The following is an 18066-nucleotide window of genomic DNA, read 5'->3' on the forward strand; positions in this document are numbered from 1 at the left end:
CTAGAGACTGGCCATTAGGTCATGCCATTTGTACCCCAAAGCTCCCTGCTTTATATTTTATGAAACCTGGTTACTCCACTTCCTTTGATTTTTTAATTAACTTTATTGAGATATGATTTACATTCAATATATTGCTGTCATATCAAAGATAGAGTTTGAGAAGTTTTGAATAATGTACACACCCATGGAACCACAACTACAGTCAAGATAATGAACAATCATTCCCAGAAACTTCTCTTTTACCCCCTTTGAATTCAGTTACCCACCTCATTTTATCCCTGACCCACTCAACTGCTTTCTGTAGCTATAGATTTGTCTTTCTTGCCATTGTAGAAGATCCTTCTACAATGGAATCATGTAATATGTGTTCCTTTATGTCTGACTTCTTCACTCAGCATAATGTTTCTGAAATTCATCAAAACAGTTTGTAAAAGTAGGTTGCTTTCTCTTTATTGGTGAGTATTATTCCATTGTATGGATATACTGCCATTTGCCCAGCCACCAAATGTTTTCAATTTAGGTTTATAATAAGTAAAGCAGCTAGGAACTTCCATGTAAAAGTCTTTTTCACGGGAGTGGAATTACTGGATTATATAGTGTGTGTTTACATATATAATAGAGATTAACTGTTTTCCAAGGTTCCCAATAGCAATGTATGACAGTTGCTCCACATTATCATCAACACTTGATATTGTCTGTCTTTTTATTTTAACCATTCCATTGAGTATATAGTAGTGTCTCATTACGGCTTTAATTTGCATTTCCCTAATGACTAATGATCTTCCCAGGTGGCAAAGTGGCAAAGAATCTGCCAATGCAGAAGATGCAAGAGACGGGGGGTTTAAACCCTGGGTCAGAAAGACCTCCTGGGGGTAGGAAATGGCAATGCAATCCAGTATTCTAGCCTGGGAAATCCCATGGACAGAGGAGCCTGGCAGGCTATATTCCATGGGGTCGCAAAGAGTCTAACATGACTTAGAGACTAAATAAGAACAAAAAATGACTAATGATGGTGAACAAAGATGTTTGCCACCGCTTCATGTGCTTGCATTCCATTAGTTCTTTGATGAAGTATCCAAAGTTTCTTGTCCAATTTGTAAGCAGATCATTTGTCTTCTTGTTATTGGGTTGTATGAATTCACATATTCTGAAAATCAGGTATTTGTCATATATGTGTATAACAAATATACTGTTTCAGTTTGTCTCTTGCCTTTTAATTTCTCAATCTTTCTTTCAAACAACATAATTTTTTTTTACAAAGTCTAATTTATCAGTTTTTTTTTTTTTTACAGCTGTGTTTTCCATGTTTTATCTAAGAGATCTTTGCTTACCCCAAGGTCATGAAGATTTTCTCCCACTATTTCTTCCAAAATTTATAATTTAAGCTGTTATGTTTAGGTCTGCTCCATCTACTTCTGCTTCATTGACTACCCTACAGCCTTTGGCTATGTGGATCACAACAAACTATGAAAATTGATAAAGAGACAGGAACACCAGACCACCTTACCTGACTCCTGAGAAACCTGTATGTTGGTCAAGAAGCAGCATTTAGAGCTGAACATGGAACAATGGACTGATTCAAAACTGGGAAAGGAGTACATCAAGGCTGTATATTGTCACCCTGCTTATTTAACTTCTATGCACAGTACATTATGCAAAATGCCAGGCTGAATGAAGCACAAGCTGGAATCAAGATTGCCAGGAGAAATATCAACAACCTCACATATGTAGATGATACCACCTTGATGTCAGAAAGTAAAGAGGAATTGAAGAGCTTCTTGATGAGGGTGAGAGAGTAAAAAAGCTGGCTTAAAACTCAATATTCAAAAAACTAAGATCAGGGCACCTGGTCCTATCACTTTATGGCAAATAGATGGGGAAACAATGGAAACAGTGAGACTTTATTTTCTTGGGCTCCAAAATCACTGCAGATGGTGACTGCAGCCATTAAATTAAAAGACACTTACTCCTTGGAAGAAAAGCTATGACAAACCTAGACTGAATATTCAAATGCAAAGACATCACTTTACCGACAAAGGTCCATCTAGTCAAAGCTGTGCTTTTTCCAGTAGTCATGTATAGATGTGAGAATTGGACCATAAAGAAGGCTGAGTGCCGAAGAATTGATGCTTTCAAACTGTGGTGTTGGAAAAGACTCTTGAGAGTCCTTTGGACTGCAAGGAGATCAAATCAGTCCATCCTAAAGGAAATCACCCCTGAATATTGATTAGAATGACTGATAATGAAGCGGAAGCTCTACTACTTTGGCCACCTGATGTGAAGAACCAACTCATTGGAAAAAGACCCTGATGCTGAGAAAGATTGAAGGCAAAAGCAGAAGGGGGAGGCAAAGGATAAGATCGTTAGATAGCATTACTGACTTAATGGACATTAATCTGAACGAACTCCCGAAAACAGTAAAGGACAGGGAAGCCTGGCGTACTGCAGTCCATGAGGTCACAGACAGCTGGACACTACTTAGTGAAGGAACAACTACAACATAATAAGACTTTGATTTCCAACTTCCCTTTTTTCTCAAGATTTGCTTCGCTTTCCTAAATTTGGGGTTTTTTTAAATCTCCTACGTGAATTGCAGAATTAGCTTGTCAGTGTTTAAAAACTCACTTTAATTGATAATGCCTTGAATATACTGATAACTTCAAGGAGAACTGACATGTTAGTTGAATCTTCCAATTATAAACATGTTGTATCGCTCCATTAATTTAGATCATTTTTAACATCTCTCAGCAATATTTTAGTTTTCAGCATGCCAGTTTTTCACATATTTTAAAAAATTTATCCCTAAATATTTTTAAATTTTTGGTGCTACTGTCAACAGACTTGTTTTTGAATTTCAATTTTTAACTGTTTGTTGCTAACATGGAAAAATACAATGAAATTTTGTACAATAGCTTCATATGTCGCCACCTGACTAAGTTTACTGATTAGTTCTAGCAGTTTTCCTAAAATTCTTTAGGATTTCCTACATACAAATAAATACAATTTTGCTACTTTTATTTCTCTTTCTTGCTTTATCGCTCTGGATAGGATGCCCAGGACAATGTTGAATAAGATGTTACTGTTGATAAAAGTTAAAATCTTTGCCTTGTTCTCCATCTTAGAGCAAAAATAAACAGTCTTTCACCAGGAAGTAGGATGTTAGCTGTAGGCTTTTCATAGACACCCTTTATTGATTGAAAAATCCCTTCACTAAAAGTTTCTACCATAAATGACTGTTGAATTTCATCAAATGTTTTTTCTGCATCAATTGAAATGACTGTATGGTTTTCCTCCTTTATCTCGTTAATTGAATTGATTGTCAAAAGTGCCCTTTGCCTTGCTGGGTTAAAGCCTACTTGGCCGATGTGTATGACAGGTTTTGTGTACTATTGGATTTGATTTGCTAACATTTTGTTCAGGTGTGTCTATATTCAGAAAGAATATTGGTCTATATTTTTATTTTCTTGTGACTCTTTGTCAGGCAAGAGATTCATTAAAATTTTTATCTATTCAATGGACCTCATAGCCCCATTTTAGCATAGTGATGAATGTCCTGCAGCCCTCTCTGTTAAAGATAGTGCCCTGAAGGTCTTCTGCTTGTATCATCCCTCTAAAGCCTCCTGCCCACACTGGTTCTCCAATTGCCTCTTTAGTCATGGACTACAGTCATGGGCTTTAGTCATGGGCTACAGCCCATGGGGTCACAAAAGAGTCGGACACAACTTAGCAGCTAAAACAACAACAGTATGGGCATGCAGGAAGAGTAGTATTTCTATGGGAACACTTTGGACCACAATGAGCCACATAAGGACCTGGAGAGTGAGCAGCAGCTCAGCAGATGCTTTCTAGTTCACAGGCAAGCACTGCAGGGAGTTGTAGAGGGTGAAGCACTCACATCTCCTGCATTAGCAGGAATTCTTTACCACTGAGCCACCAGGGAAGCCCCACCTGTCACTAATTACCAGTGTTTTACCAGCACAGCAGAGGGCTGCCTTTTGATGGCTTAGAGATGGAAGAATAGCTCCAGCCTGGGCAAACCAGCAAACTTCTGCGCTCACCAGAGGATTGAACTATACCTTCTCCAATGAGGTCTGAACCCCTTCCAGTTTTGTTCTTTCTTAAGCACTTTGTCAGCCCTAGAACACCATCCAGAATTGTTGTGTCTAATAGTCACTTTTTACCAGAGTTAATAATTCGTTACATGAACTACCCCAACTCCGTTTAACCCACTGTGGTTTCTATCTCTTAACTGGACCCAGACTGATACATTATTGGGCTTACCTGGTAACTCAGCTGGTAAAGAATCCAACTTCAGTGCAGGAGACCCCAGTTCTATTTCTTGGTTAGGAAGATCCCCTGGAAAAGGGATAGGCTACTCACTCCAGTATTCTTGGGCTTCCCTGGTGGCTCAGTTGGTAAAGAATTCACCTACCATGTGGGATACCTGAGTTTGATCCCTGGTTTGGGAAGATACCCCAGAGAAGGGAACAGCTACTCACTCCAGTATTCTGGCCTAGAGAATTCCATGGACAGAGGAGCTTGGCAGGCTACAGTCCATGGGGTCACAAAGAGTCGGACATGGCTGAGCAACTTTCACTTCCACTTGGTACATTATAAGGTGTGAACTTTCTGGGATCTCTACTGAATGTCCCCAGATGTTCACTGAAGACCATTCACCCTTCACTCTGTTTATGAGTCCCTCAAGGCCTCTGGGAATTGTTCAGCTTACAGCTTCTTGATGGGTGTGTACCTGTCTTATACAGTCTCACCCTAATCATCCTGGATTATTATTCAGCAACAGAAGGACCCTGTGCAAGTTTATGGAGGTTTCTCTTGGTTTAATTCTCTCCTCTTTAGTACACTGCTCTCCAAATTCCAGCCACCGCAGCCTCTGAATTCCAGTGTCTGTCTCCTGTGCTCACCTGCACTGTGCTCCAGGAAATACCTCTGGTCAGAAAGCCAGAGTGGTTCTAGGGTTCACCTCATTTGCTTATTTTTCCTTTGGGACCACAATCTTCTTGCCCAGTGTCTAAAAAGAACTGTTTTCACTTCAGTTGTTCAAAGCAGGATCCTAAGACCAGTCTAGTTAACCGTTTAAGGACAGAAAAATTCTTTGCCTTTGATTTCTAGGAGCTACTCTTTGGACAAATTATTTCGCATGTTTGGTATGTTTTTATTTATTTTCCTTGAGTTGGATAGACTTGGTTTCTGTTGCTTGAGAACTCTGGGCAATACACATGTGGTAGCCAAAATGAACACATAAAGATAAAGCCTGAACAACCTGGATTAGAGTGAAGCTTTTAGTACCTTTATTCTGAATACCATAAGCATTATTCATATAAGATTAAATGGGGTTTTTAATTGGTGACTATACTATTCTGTAAACTATACTACAGAATTTAGAATCTACTAAAACTTCAATTATTCTTCATGGTTGTTATTAAGTCTGACTTTTAAAAATATTACTTATATAATTAGTTGTAGCTTTCATAGTAATTTTATAGAACTATTCATTTAGCCCTATGAAATTCTATTTTTCTATATGCAGTCCATTTTAGAACTTGTTGATATCTTGGAGGAGCTAATTCTTATCCTACTATACTGGCTAGGGAGTTCAAAATCAATATATTTGAAGTTTGATCAGCAGGCCACAAAGCTCTTGAGCAAATACCTATTAAACATGTGGAAGCAGGTGAAAGTCAAAGGCATATTCTGACAAGGACTTCATTTTCCATTTACAGTTCTTTTCATCCCATAGTACAGTCATTTAACCACTTACAAACACTACAGCTCTATTACATCAGCCCACATTCTTCATCTGACCCACAAGGATGTCATGTGATACTTTTTTCAATTATCTCATAAATCCAAATGTATTCTCATTCCTTCAATTTACCTGTCTGATAATATTTCCAGTAGAGAAAGTGAAGTCAGCCTAGCAGGTCTGCTTCTTAGCAGACAAGGTTGACTTCTTATAGCCATGGCCTCCTCTCTGTAGTGCTCTCAATCATGTCTTCAAATCTATGATTTAAAAGCTTTCTTAGTGACAACAATCTACTTGTGTTTGCAGAACACACCTCCCAGTGGTTGACAGTCAGGCCTCCCAATGGACGGCTGGTAGCTTCTGCTTCCCTCTGATTTGTTTTGAGCCTTGGCTGCCATTTTCCTATCTGCTCACTGCCCCCCACCCCATATAGGTTACCATTCAATACTCTGGATGAGGCTAAAGAGAAGTGGGTCTCTTTAGTAGCATCCTTCTCAGCTGGGAAGTGGGGCACTCCCTCACAAACTCTCTGTCTCTCTCAAGGGAGTAATTATGGGCTCCTTTGGCACTGAGCTGCCGCACAGAGGGAAGGGTGACATGGATAACGTTTAACATTTCTCTTATCTTTTCCAATGAGTCCAGTCTTGGGTTATTTTTTCCTCCAGTGGTGTGTTAGAACTTCCCCCACTGGACACTTGGAATTTTCCAAAAGCTTGCTCAAAAGTGGGTGACTGACAAAGGCAGTATTCTCCAGGGGCTCTTGGACCTCAGCTAAGAGGAACTGAATTGGTTCATGGGCCACTTTACAGTCGGCAGCCCAGAGCAAGGTTGGTATGCCTAGTACCTGATGCACAGGTGGGCGAGACACCTCCCAGATCCTTTGGTGTTTGATGCTAGCTCCCACAGCTTCCACGGCCACTTTTGTCTATGAACTGAAGCCAAATTGTTGTTGGGAGGTGGGAATATAATAAAGGGAACCTTACTGAGCTATCTCCCCTATGTCACTCTCTCCAACTTTTTTTTTACTGTAATCCACAGGAAGAAGTACATTTTTCATCATAATCAAATTCATATTTTCATAGGTATATGATCAGAACAAGTTTCATCAAACAACACTTACTATATGTCATGTCCTCTGATATTCTCTATACTCTAGTGCTCCTCAAATGTCAATGTACATGTTAAACAGCTAGGGATTTTGTTAACATGTAATTCTGATCCGGTATCTGGGGTGGAGCCTACATTTTAACAAACTCCTAAGGTGATATGCATGTCTCTTGGGTGCACCTTGAGTAGCTAAGCTCTTTTTCACTTTATTTTGTTTTATTTAAGTGCTAAATCACTCTTCAGACTTTCAAGTGTATCTGGACTATTAATCTGTAAAAGCACTGCTGGTGTATTTCCAGCTGTGACACTATGCTTGGAGAAGCTCTTGAATCAACAATATGGCTATCTAGGATATTCCTGCAAAAGTCTATGTGTGATGTGGTATCATGCTTGGAAGGCTTTCAACAGAAAACAACGGCATCTTCCATATAGTAAGGCCAGAAAGTGATACAAGTAAAGAGATTGACATCTTCCTGACCTTGCTTTTTAAAACTGTAACATTTGACACAATAAATAAATCTATTCCAATTGGGAATATATAAATCTAACTGCTATTCATAATAAGGATCTTCATAACTGTATATGAAAAGAAAATTACATAGATGACCAAAAGTGACCATGGCAATGAGATGAATATCAGGAAAAAAGAAAAAAAAAATCCCTGTGGTGTATGTGATTTGCTAGTATGGGGTGATTTCCTTTAGTCTGCAGTTTATCAGTGTTCACTACATCAGTCAAGGTTCTTATTTCAAGTAACAAATGTCAACTGTAACTTAATAAAAACAAAATTGGAAGAGGCTAAACTTGAATTCAAGTAGGACTTCCTCTAGAGGGTCCCAAAGACTCAGAGCAGAAACAGCCTGGTCATGCTATATTCCGCCTGGATTCATGAACTTGAATAATTTTTTACTGAGTCTTCACACCACACTCTCAAGATCACAGTCACAAGAGAGAGCATCCATTGGCTGAACTTGGGTTTTGCATTCCCTCTTGCCAGACCTGGGATAAAATGAAGTATTATCCCATGAACATCCTTCTATGGGAGAAGGATGATTTGATATACTATTCCTCTAAGAGTATAAAAAGGTAGGGAGAGGAAATGTCCCAAAAGTAAATCAGCGTGCCATTGTAAAGAGGAAATAGGTGCTGAACCACAAATAAACTCTATATGACAAGGACTTCCCTGGTGATCCAGTGGCTAAGACTCCATGCTCCCAATGCAGGGGGCCTGGGTTCCATCCCTGGTCGGAGAACGAGATCCCATGTGCACACGCCATAACTAAAAATTCTGCATGTGAAAATGAAGACCGTCACAGTCAAATTAGTTAATTAAAAAAAAAAACTATACATGACGGAGCACTGTGAATCAGCAAGGGCACTTATTGCAAGTATAACAGGATGGTGAATGAGGTTTTCCACTTGTTTGGGAATCGAATCTATAGTCTCAGACACAAAGAGAATAGAGGCTGACTGACACACACTTTAAAGGATGCATATAGACACAACCTTCATAAAACTTAATAATTTAAAAAAGACAAGCTCTGATAGCACTATCATGTACTACAACACACTCCCCTCCCCACCACACACACACACACACACACACACACAATGTCTATCCCTTTACCCCCATAGGAAAAAACTAAAGAATTCCAGAAGAGTTGGCAGAATTCCTGCTGTATGGAAGTTGCCACCCAAATGGTGACTTTTCTCCTCCCCATATTAGAGGGAAGGGAACTACTTCTTCCCTCCCTATGGCAAGTTAACTGAAGATGTAGGGGAAGGCAAGGAAAACAATCACAAGATGAGGAGTGCTGGCCAGAGGCGGAAGCTGGCATCTCCACCCCTAGGCAGACTTCTGCTTACATAGAGCAAGCAGCTCTCCCCACATGTTAGAAGAGGAGGAAAGGTGTGGTCAAGGGACAACAGAGTGAAACTCCCACTCCCACTGCTTGATGATATGAGAATGCCAGGGAAATAATTAATCTTTAAAAAAGAATGCTCAGGTTCCCTTAGGGCCAAATGGATACTACGGGAGGGTAGCTAGACTTAAGCAATTTTGTCACAATCTAGCCTAAAAGGGTTGACTGCTAGTGGGAGGCTGCAGTGGAGGAGCAGGAGCTGAAAGCACAGAGGGCAGAAGAACTTGGGTTGTGAAGAATCACTCATGTTGGAGGCCTGGGCAACTGAGGCCTCTGCAAGGCTTCCTGAAGAGCCCATGCATGCACTCCACTTCTGCCATATCTAGATGTCTCCTCTGCAGGCCGAGGACTGACAATCCGATGTCAGTCCCTTCCTCAGTTCTGCCTCCAGGACCCAACACTCGGAAAGAGACAGCAAAGATGAACCCAAAAGATGAAGGAAGAGAAGGAAGGGGGAGATAAGCAAAGCACACCAAACCCCCCAGGGTGGGACCATCTGCACGACTGGTCACACCTGCACCAAGGGAGGGGAGGAGTGTGAAACTGGATGTGAGATTCGAGCTTACAGTGGACTATACTGTCCCCGGTGTTCCAAAACCTGAAAGTCTGAAATGCTACAGGAGCCGCGCAAGATGCTGTGAAAGGACAGAAAACAAGTCTCCATCAAAGCACACCTAGAGAAAGAAAATGAAGCGGTTTCATGCTAGGATCCCACTGAGCTCAGACTCTCCAGTAAACTGGTTACATGGCGAAAGAAACTGACTAATTTAAGCAGAAAAAGAATTTATTGAGAAGCTACTGGGGTGAGCTGGTGAGACGCCAGGCAGGTCAGAGGACTGGCTTGGGAAGGTGCCCAGGGATAGTGAGATTCCACACTCTGAGCTAAAATCACTTTGTGGAATTAGTCTCAGGAAGCCCTGCCCCAGTGCTGGATCCAGAGGTCTTTCCGCCAATGCCTCCAGAGCTAGACACCTACTGAGATCACTACTGCCTCTAGGAAAGCTGTTGCGTCCCCTGAGCTGTGGGGAAGAATTCTCCTTTGTCCCAGTTACCGAGTCAAAGTCCAGGGCAAATACCACAACCCAGTGGCAAAGGGGTCCGAAGAAGCAAGTATTTGTCCTTTGTGCTTCTATATCAAAAGAAAGGCTCTTCCTCTGATCAACTCTCACAAGCAGGATTGCTATTAGCCTCTACAGTGCTTTGTGCAAATGAAGAAAACGCATGCCTCCAGTTGACAAAATTAGAAAGAGTATTTCCTTTCTCCATTGCCTACATGCCACCATCAGGGCTTAGGGGACAGAGCACGCCTGGATTTTAGCCTCACTTGCCCTCTCCGCTGGGAGCCTGTGTGCAGAGCACAGGCTATACAGCTGTATGCAGTAACCCTGCTCATAAGGGAATTGCTCTCAAACACAACAGCTGAGATGACAGGAATATAAAGGAAGATGTTCAGCTTAGAGGAAAATATGGTTAAGAGATAATGAGCACATAGCTTGATGAAGACCAGTGAAGAAATGTTATCATGGACCCCGGGCAAGTGAATAAAAACTAGGCAAAACTCGGACCTTCCTGAACAATCACTTAGTGTGAAACAACCACCATCAGCAGGAAAGTCTCTCTTCTCGCACCACGTGTGGATTTTGGCCTCCAATGAATGGAGGCACCCGGAGGTATGACCCAGGGTAGGCACATTCCAGTCATCACACAGAATTACGTGGAACCATTAAAAGTTTAAATAAGTACACTACATAAAGATTTACATCAACTCTCCTCCTCATTCATGAAGTAACTTTCTCATGCTTAACAAAACAGAGATTTATGAAAATGTTTCTATATTTTCATGTTAAAATGAACCATCCTTTGTTCACAATTGCTACAATAATTCAGTCAAGTATTTGTGAAAGAAAAGGTGCATATCATTTTAAAGCTGCTTAATACTTACATAAAAATTATCTTGCCAAAATATGCATTATGAAATTAAAAGTAATATTAGTAAGTTATTCCCATTTTTATCCTGAAAACAGTAAAAATAGTAAAGACAAACAAATTGACCAGACCATTCCATTTGACTAACTGAGGGGGAAAAGTAGATGCAATTTAATGAAATGACTGGACTAGAACACCTTCCTATATCAGCTCGATTTTACTGTGTGTGTGTACAGTCAGTGCTCTGGGTTGGTTGTTTTTTACAGATGCTACGTCTGGAGTTTTGAAGACGTGAAGAAATGGATTGAAAGTCTATTTGTAGGAAATTGAAGACAAGAGAAAGACAGGTATTTGACACAGAGTACTGACAAGTCTTTCCAATTTTGCTCTCAACTGCAGCAGAAAAGTGAGAGTAATTATGTAGGAATGCAGCATCACAGGAAGGTTTTCTAGGGTAGAAGGAACTACGATGTTTGTGTATCCTGTTGAGAATGAGCCAGTGTGGGTGGGAAAATGGCTCACTGTCACTCAACACTATTTCTGAGCATTCTCGCTATTTCAGTCACCATCCATGGCCATAATGCCTTCATCTTGCAAAACTAAGATTCTATACCTATTGAATAATAGTTCCCTATTCTTCTTTGCCCCTAGCCCCTGGCAACAACCGTTTAACTTTCTGCCTCTATGAATATGACTACTCTAGTTATCTCACGGAAGTGGAATCATGCAGTATTTATTTGTCTTTTTGTGACTGGCTTATTTCACTTCGCATAATGTCTTCAAGGTTTATCCGTTTATAGGATGTGCCAGAATGTCCTTCCTTTTTAATGCTAATAATATTGCATTGTAGGTATCTACCATATTTCATTAACCATTCATCTGTGGATGGATGCTTCGGTTTCTTCCGATTTTGGGCTCTTGTAAATAATGCTACTATGAACATGGATTGACAAAAGTCACCTTAGAGACCCTGTGTTCAATTTGGGAGCATAAATACCCAAAAGTGGGATTGCCAGATCATATGACAGTCCTATTTTTTACTTTTCTAAGAACTGCCATACTGTTCTCCATGCAGCTGCACCACTTTACAGTTTCAACCAACAGTGCCCAAGGGTTCCAATTTCTCCACATCCTGCTGACACTTCCTTCCCTTGTTTCAAAAAAATTGCAGCCATTCTAATACACGTGAGATGCTATCTCTCTGGGGTTTTGATTGGCCTTTCCTTAATGATTGGTTATACTGAGCATCTTTTCAGGTTCTTGGTCATTTGTATCTCGCTTTTGGAGAAATGTCTATTGAAGTTTTGTGCTCATTTTTTAATCAAGTTGTTTTTTAAGTTATAGGAGTTCTTTATATACTCTACTGCTTCTTGCCCACCTTGCTCTGGACACTTTGGCCTCCCTTCTTTACCTCAAACCCCAGCCGTGTTTCCACATTAGAGCCCTTGTTATTCTCTCTGCCTGGCATGTGTAGCTTGGTCCCTCATCTTATGTCTAACCCAAATTGTGCCTTCTCATAACTCATCCCTGCTGCCCTAACACATTTAATCTCCTTTAAAATGCTCTACTTTTTCTTTTTTATATATTGCTTTTACCTTCTAATAGCCTATATAATTTATTCATATTTTACATATTCAAATATAAACTTCTCAAGGACAGGCATCTTTGTCTATTTTCTTTACAGATATATTTCAAGCACCAAGTGGAGTCTTTGTGCATAATTAACTCCTCAAAAACAGTGAATATACTTTAAGCAAAAAAAAAAAAAAATTTAACTTGGTAGAGGATTTTTACTTTCCACTTGGAAATTATCTCTTCTAAGTGGAAATTATTTTAAGATCAGAGGCTTTTGAACATGAATTTCCTTAATTCATTTAATAATTTGCCCAAACCACAGAGTTGCACAAATACGGCTCTTGGAAGATTTAGTCTTATCTCTCAGACTATAATAATTATCTTACTCTTGCTATAAAAGTCAAGAAAAGGAGGAGGAGATAAAGAATTAATTAATCAAGGCTTTTACTTTTCTGAAAACCCAGGGAATTTTTATCAGCTGCTTTGTTATTTACCTAGCATTACTCCCTGGAATATCAATATTCTATCCAGAGATTTACAGCCTTATATGGCCATGATGTATTCACACAAGTGAAGAGCAAGTGCCCTGAAAGAGTCATTGCTTATACTTCTTGTACATTAATTCACTTCGGAGCCTTCATATTCAGGAATATCAGTCACATTGAAACAACAGAAGACTGCTTTACTAAAATGCAGCGCCTTACAGCCTTTCTCATAATACACTAAGATGACAGTTAACAATCATACAGCATCCTGGGATACACAAGGGAATTGGAGTCCTTGGCAAGGCTTCTGTGGCCACCTAGCCCTGCTCGGCAGCATCCGCAGGACTGGTTGACCCACCCGATAAGAAGCTCTTGCTAGGTTAGATGATGTTACAGGAAGTTAATTCTTACCAGTTGGTGGGTGAAACCAATTCTCTATTACAAACGTAATTTATAACGTCATATTGTTCTCCTCATCAAATATTCTAACAAATTTGTTTTCCTACATAGTCTACTTTCAAAATTTCAAATCAACAATGCTTTGAATTTTTTTCAATACTACCTTTTCTTTAAACTTATTTTTTTAATTGAAGGATAATTGCTTTACAGAATTTTGTGGTTTTCTGTCATACATAACAAAAACCAGCCTTAGGTACATCCGTGTCCCCCCCTCCCAAACCTCTCTCCCATCTCCCTCCCCATCCCACCCTTCTAGATTGTCACAGAGCCCCTGTTTGAGTGCCCCAAGTCATACAGCAAATTCCCACTGACTATCTCTTTTACATATGGCATTGTAAGTTTCCATGTTACTTTCTCCATACATCTCACCCTCTCCCTCCTCCCCTCCCCTGTGTCCATAGGTCTGTTCTCTATGTCTGTTTCTGCATTGCTGCCCTGCAAATAAATTCATCAGTACCATCTTTTTAGATTCCATATATATGCGTCAGTATATGATTTTTAAAATAAGTATTTGAATACTGTAGGAAAGCTCCTCACTCCTTCTGTTGGGTTTGTCTATTTGACATCCAGTCCACTGGAAAAACCTTTCTATCTCTTCCTTACATTGCAGAGGCTGTAAACCTGAGAAGTACATTTCTCTGATACCTTAGGCAGCAAAGTTTTGAATGCATATGTAGGCTCTATCTTACAGAAAAACTCAAGTATGATACTTGAAAGGCAGCAGGGAGGCCGGAGTCATTTTTCTTTGCTCTCTGGCAACAGTCAAAGGCATAGCAGGAGCCTTCTAAATGCGAATTTCTGGAGTGGCTTCTCTCTCCCCTGCTATTCCACTCATCTTGAAGCTACAAAGCACCAGGAGATGGATAGGAGTTTCTTTTCTTTTTTTTTAAATATTTATGTATTTATTTTTGGCCGTGTCAAGTCTTAGGTGCAACACACGGGATCTCGTTGCAGTGCTTGGGTTTCTCTCTAGTTGTGGCACGTGGCTTACTGCCCCACAGCATGCCCCTAAGCAGAGATCTTAGGTCCCTGGCCAGGGATCAAACCCATATCCCCTGCATTGAAAGGCAGATTCTTAACCACCGGACCACCAGGGAATTCCCAGATAGGAGTTTCTTGCGTGATCTTAATGCTACCAACAGAGGCTCTGTAACTTCCGTGGTGGTGCACCTCAAGGCTAGTGGTACTTCTCTGTCTCACCTCCTTCAGCCCCTGTAATGGCTCTGCAGGCACTAATTGATTGTATTAAAGCCTCTGCCTGAAACAGCTACAGTACATTTTCTATTCTTGTCTGAGCTGTGACTGAAACAGTCTTCTCAGGAAACAGACATAGAAACTCCATTTCTTTATATAATACATGTAATAAACATTCAGCTTTAACTTTCGTTTTACAGGACAGGTATGTGAAAACACTCTAAACTTTTTCCCCTGTCTATGAATAGGATATAATGGCTAGAACAGGGCTTATCTGCTCACATCTCGGCCAACTCCCATTCTTTAAACTTGCCATTAAACTACCAACGAAGACTATGGTTTCTGTTCCAGTTCTTTTTCAGCCAAGAAGAAATTTTTAAATATCAGGCTTATAATGTTTTACTTCTGTATTACTCACAACACATGACCAGAAAATGAAAGGACTATAGATCACCAAATGAAAATAAACAGCTCTTTCGAGAAAAAAAGGTGAATGAATTCAAAGCAAATGGCAAACATTCTCTACAATCTAACTACCTAAAAATAATGAAAGTAATCTTTTTCTTGTATATTACACCAGAACAAATTTCAAACTGTTAAAATAATTATACTAAAAGAAATGACCCAATGGATTAAAGACCAAAATGTAGGACAGGGCACTATAAAACTCTTGGGGAAAAACATAAGAAGAATACTTTTTGACATAAATCACACCCACCTCCTAGAGTAATGAAAATAAAACCAAAAATAAACAAATGGGACCTAATTAAACCTAAAGCTTTTGCACAGCAAAGGAAACCATAGACAAGATGAAAAGACAACCCTCAGAACAGGAGAAACTATTTGTAAACAAAGCAACAGATAAGGGAATTATCTCCAAAATGTATAAAGAGCTCAGACAGCTCAGTAACAATAAAAAAAAAAAACCCAATCAAAAAATGGATGGAAGACCTAAATAGACATTTCTCCAAAGAAGATGTCCAGATGGCCAACAAACACATGAAAAGATGTTCAACATCACTAATTATTAAAGCTTAGCCGCTCAGTTGTGTCCAACTCTTTGCAACCCCATGGACTGTATGTAGCCTGCCAGTTTCCTTTGTCCATAAGGATTCTCCAGGCAAGAATACTGGAGTCGATTGCCGTGCCCTCCTCCAGGGGATCTTCCCAACCCAGGGATTGAACCCAGGTCTCCTGCATTGCAGGCAGATTCTTTACCATCTGAGCCACCAGGGAAGCCCCATTAATTATTAGAGAAGTGCGAATCAAAGCTACAATGAGGTATTTACCTCATACCAGTCAGAATGCTGCTGCTACTGCTAAGTCACTTCGGTCGTGTCCGACTCTGTGCGACCCCACAGAAGGCAACCCACCAGGCTCCCCCGTCCCTGGGATTCTCCAGGCAAGAACACTGGAGTGGTTTGCCATTTCCTTCTCCAATGCATGAAAGTGAAAAGTGAAAGTGAAGATATTCAGTCGTGTCCGACTCTTAGCAACCCCATGGACCACAGCCCACCAGGCTCCTCTGTCCATGGGATTTTCCAGGTAAGAGTACTGGAATGGGGTGCCATTGCCTTCTCTGACCAGTCAGAATGGCCATCATCAAAAAATCTACAAACAATAAGTGTTGGAGAGGATGTGGAGAAAAGGGAACCCTCCTATACTATTGGTGTAAATATAAACTGACACAGCCATTATGGAAAACAGTCTGGAGATTCCTTAAAAAACTAGGAATAAATCTGCCATATGACCTAGCAATCCCACTACTGGGTGTATAACCTGAGAAAACCAAAATTCAAAAAAACCCCACACACAACCGAATGTTCACTGCAGCACTGTTTGCAAAAGCCAGGACATGAAAGCAGCCTAAATGTTCATCAGCTGAGGAATGGATAAAGAAGATGTGATACATATATAGAATGGAATATTACTCAGCCATAAAAATGAATGAAATTCGGTCATTTGCAGTGATGTGGATGCACCTGGAACCTGTTATATAGAGTGACGTAAGTCAGAAAGATAAAAACAAATATTGTATATTAACACATATATATGAAATCTAGAAAAACGGCACTGATAACCTATTTGCAGGGCAGGAATACAGATGCAGATGTAGAGAATGGACTTGTGGAGACAGCGGGAAGGAGAAGGGGGAACGAACTGAGAGGGTAGCATTGACATATATACGCTGTTATAGGTAGAACAGATAGCTAGGGGGAAGCTGCTGTGTGGCACAGGGAGCTCAGCTTGGTGCTCTGCGATGATCTTGAGGGGTGAGATGGGGCAGTGGGTGGGAGGGAGGCTCAAGACAGAGGGGATCTATGTATACATGTATATAGCTGATTCATGTTGATGTCCAGCAGAAACTAACACAAAATGTAAAGAAATTATACACCAATTTTTTGCAGCAAATAAACAAAACATTTTTTAAAAAGTAGATATAAAGTGCCTACATTCTTCCTGTATGTAGCAGGTACTACTACGTACTATACTACTTAATACAGTACTAGTATACTCTAGTACTACTACAGTACTACCTATATACTATAGGATAAATGTTAACCCTATTCTCCTTTATATGTATTTTTAAAGAATGCTATGCAACATATTATCATAAACAAATATGGAATGAAGCTGTATGTATGACTTTACAGTGTGATTAATACCTTTCCTACAGCAGAGAAGTAAACGTCACTGTTTACTTCTGAAATCCTTATGATTCATAGCAGTTGCTATAGTTATCAGATTAGCTCCATGACCTAAACGAAAAAAATCTCAGAAGTTGTGCAGTTATTCTGAAGTCTATATCTGCATCTTCAACATATATACACAAGGCTTAAGAGTTAGAATTCACATTTTCTGAAATAGCTGGCCCTGATCATTCACTTTTCTTTCAAACTGCTTACAGTGTGTGGTTAGGACTACGTAGACCAAGCTATGATAACGAAATTTAATACTGTGACTTTTCTTCCAACTTAGAAAGAGGCTCTCTTTTTCCCTGGGATTGAAGCTGAAACTCCTGAGAGCCCACTTGACAGTGAGTGTAACAAAGACGGAAGTAGAATGGAGTCACAGACCCACTCGGCCCCTGGATCCAACCATGCCTGTAGCACGCATGGTTGAATGAGGAGGATCATATCTACACTTTTCAGTTTTATGAGCCAATATATTTCTTATTTTCCCGGACTTAATTTGAATAGTGTTTCTTTCTATCTTTGGACCTAAAAGGATGCTGTCAAAATGTAATGACCACAAGAGCATATAATTTGGAATCAGACAAATTAGATCTCTGATCTAGCTTCCACATTAAGAGATAATAATGCCTTCCTATTAGGTCCATCATGAAGACAAAAAAAATAGTATTATCTACAAATGAGAGACACTGAATACACAGGTTCCCTTTTTTAATCTCCCCTATGAGCTATATATATATTTTTGAAGTATAGTTGATTTACAGTGTTTCAAGTGTATAGCAAAGTGATTCATCTATCAGTTCAGTTCAGTCAGTTAGTCATGTCCAACTCTTTGCAACCCCATGGATTGCAGCACACCAGGCTTCCCTGTCCATCACCAACTCCAAAACTTGCTCAAACTCACATTCATTGAATCAGTGATGCCATCCAACCATCTTATC

The 18066-nt window shown here is 40.0% G+C and overlaps 1 pseudogene; it reads right to left on the reverse strand.

Moving 5' to 3' along the window:
- Positions 1 to 18066, reverse strand: part of LOC102264335 (large ribosomal subunit protein uL6-like) — a 110222-nt pseudogene that overhangs the window by 1396 nt on the left and 90760 nt on the right.

This window comes from Bos mutus, chromosome 7 (assembly GCF_027580195.1).
Source record: "Bos mutus isolate GX-2022 chromosome 7, NWIPB_WYAK_1.1, whole genome shotgun sequence".
In the NCBI taxonomy this organism is placed as follows: domain Eukaryota; kingdom Metazoa; phylum Chordata; class Mammalia; order Artiodactyla; family Bovidae; genus Bos; species Bos mutus.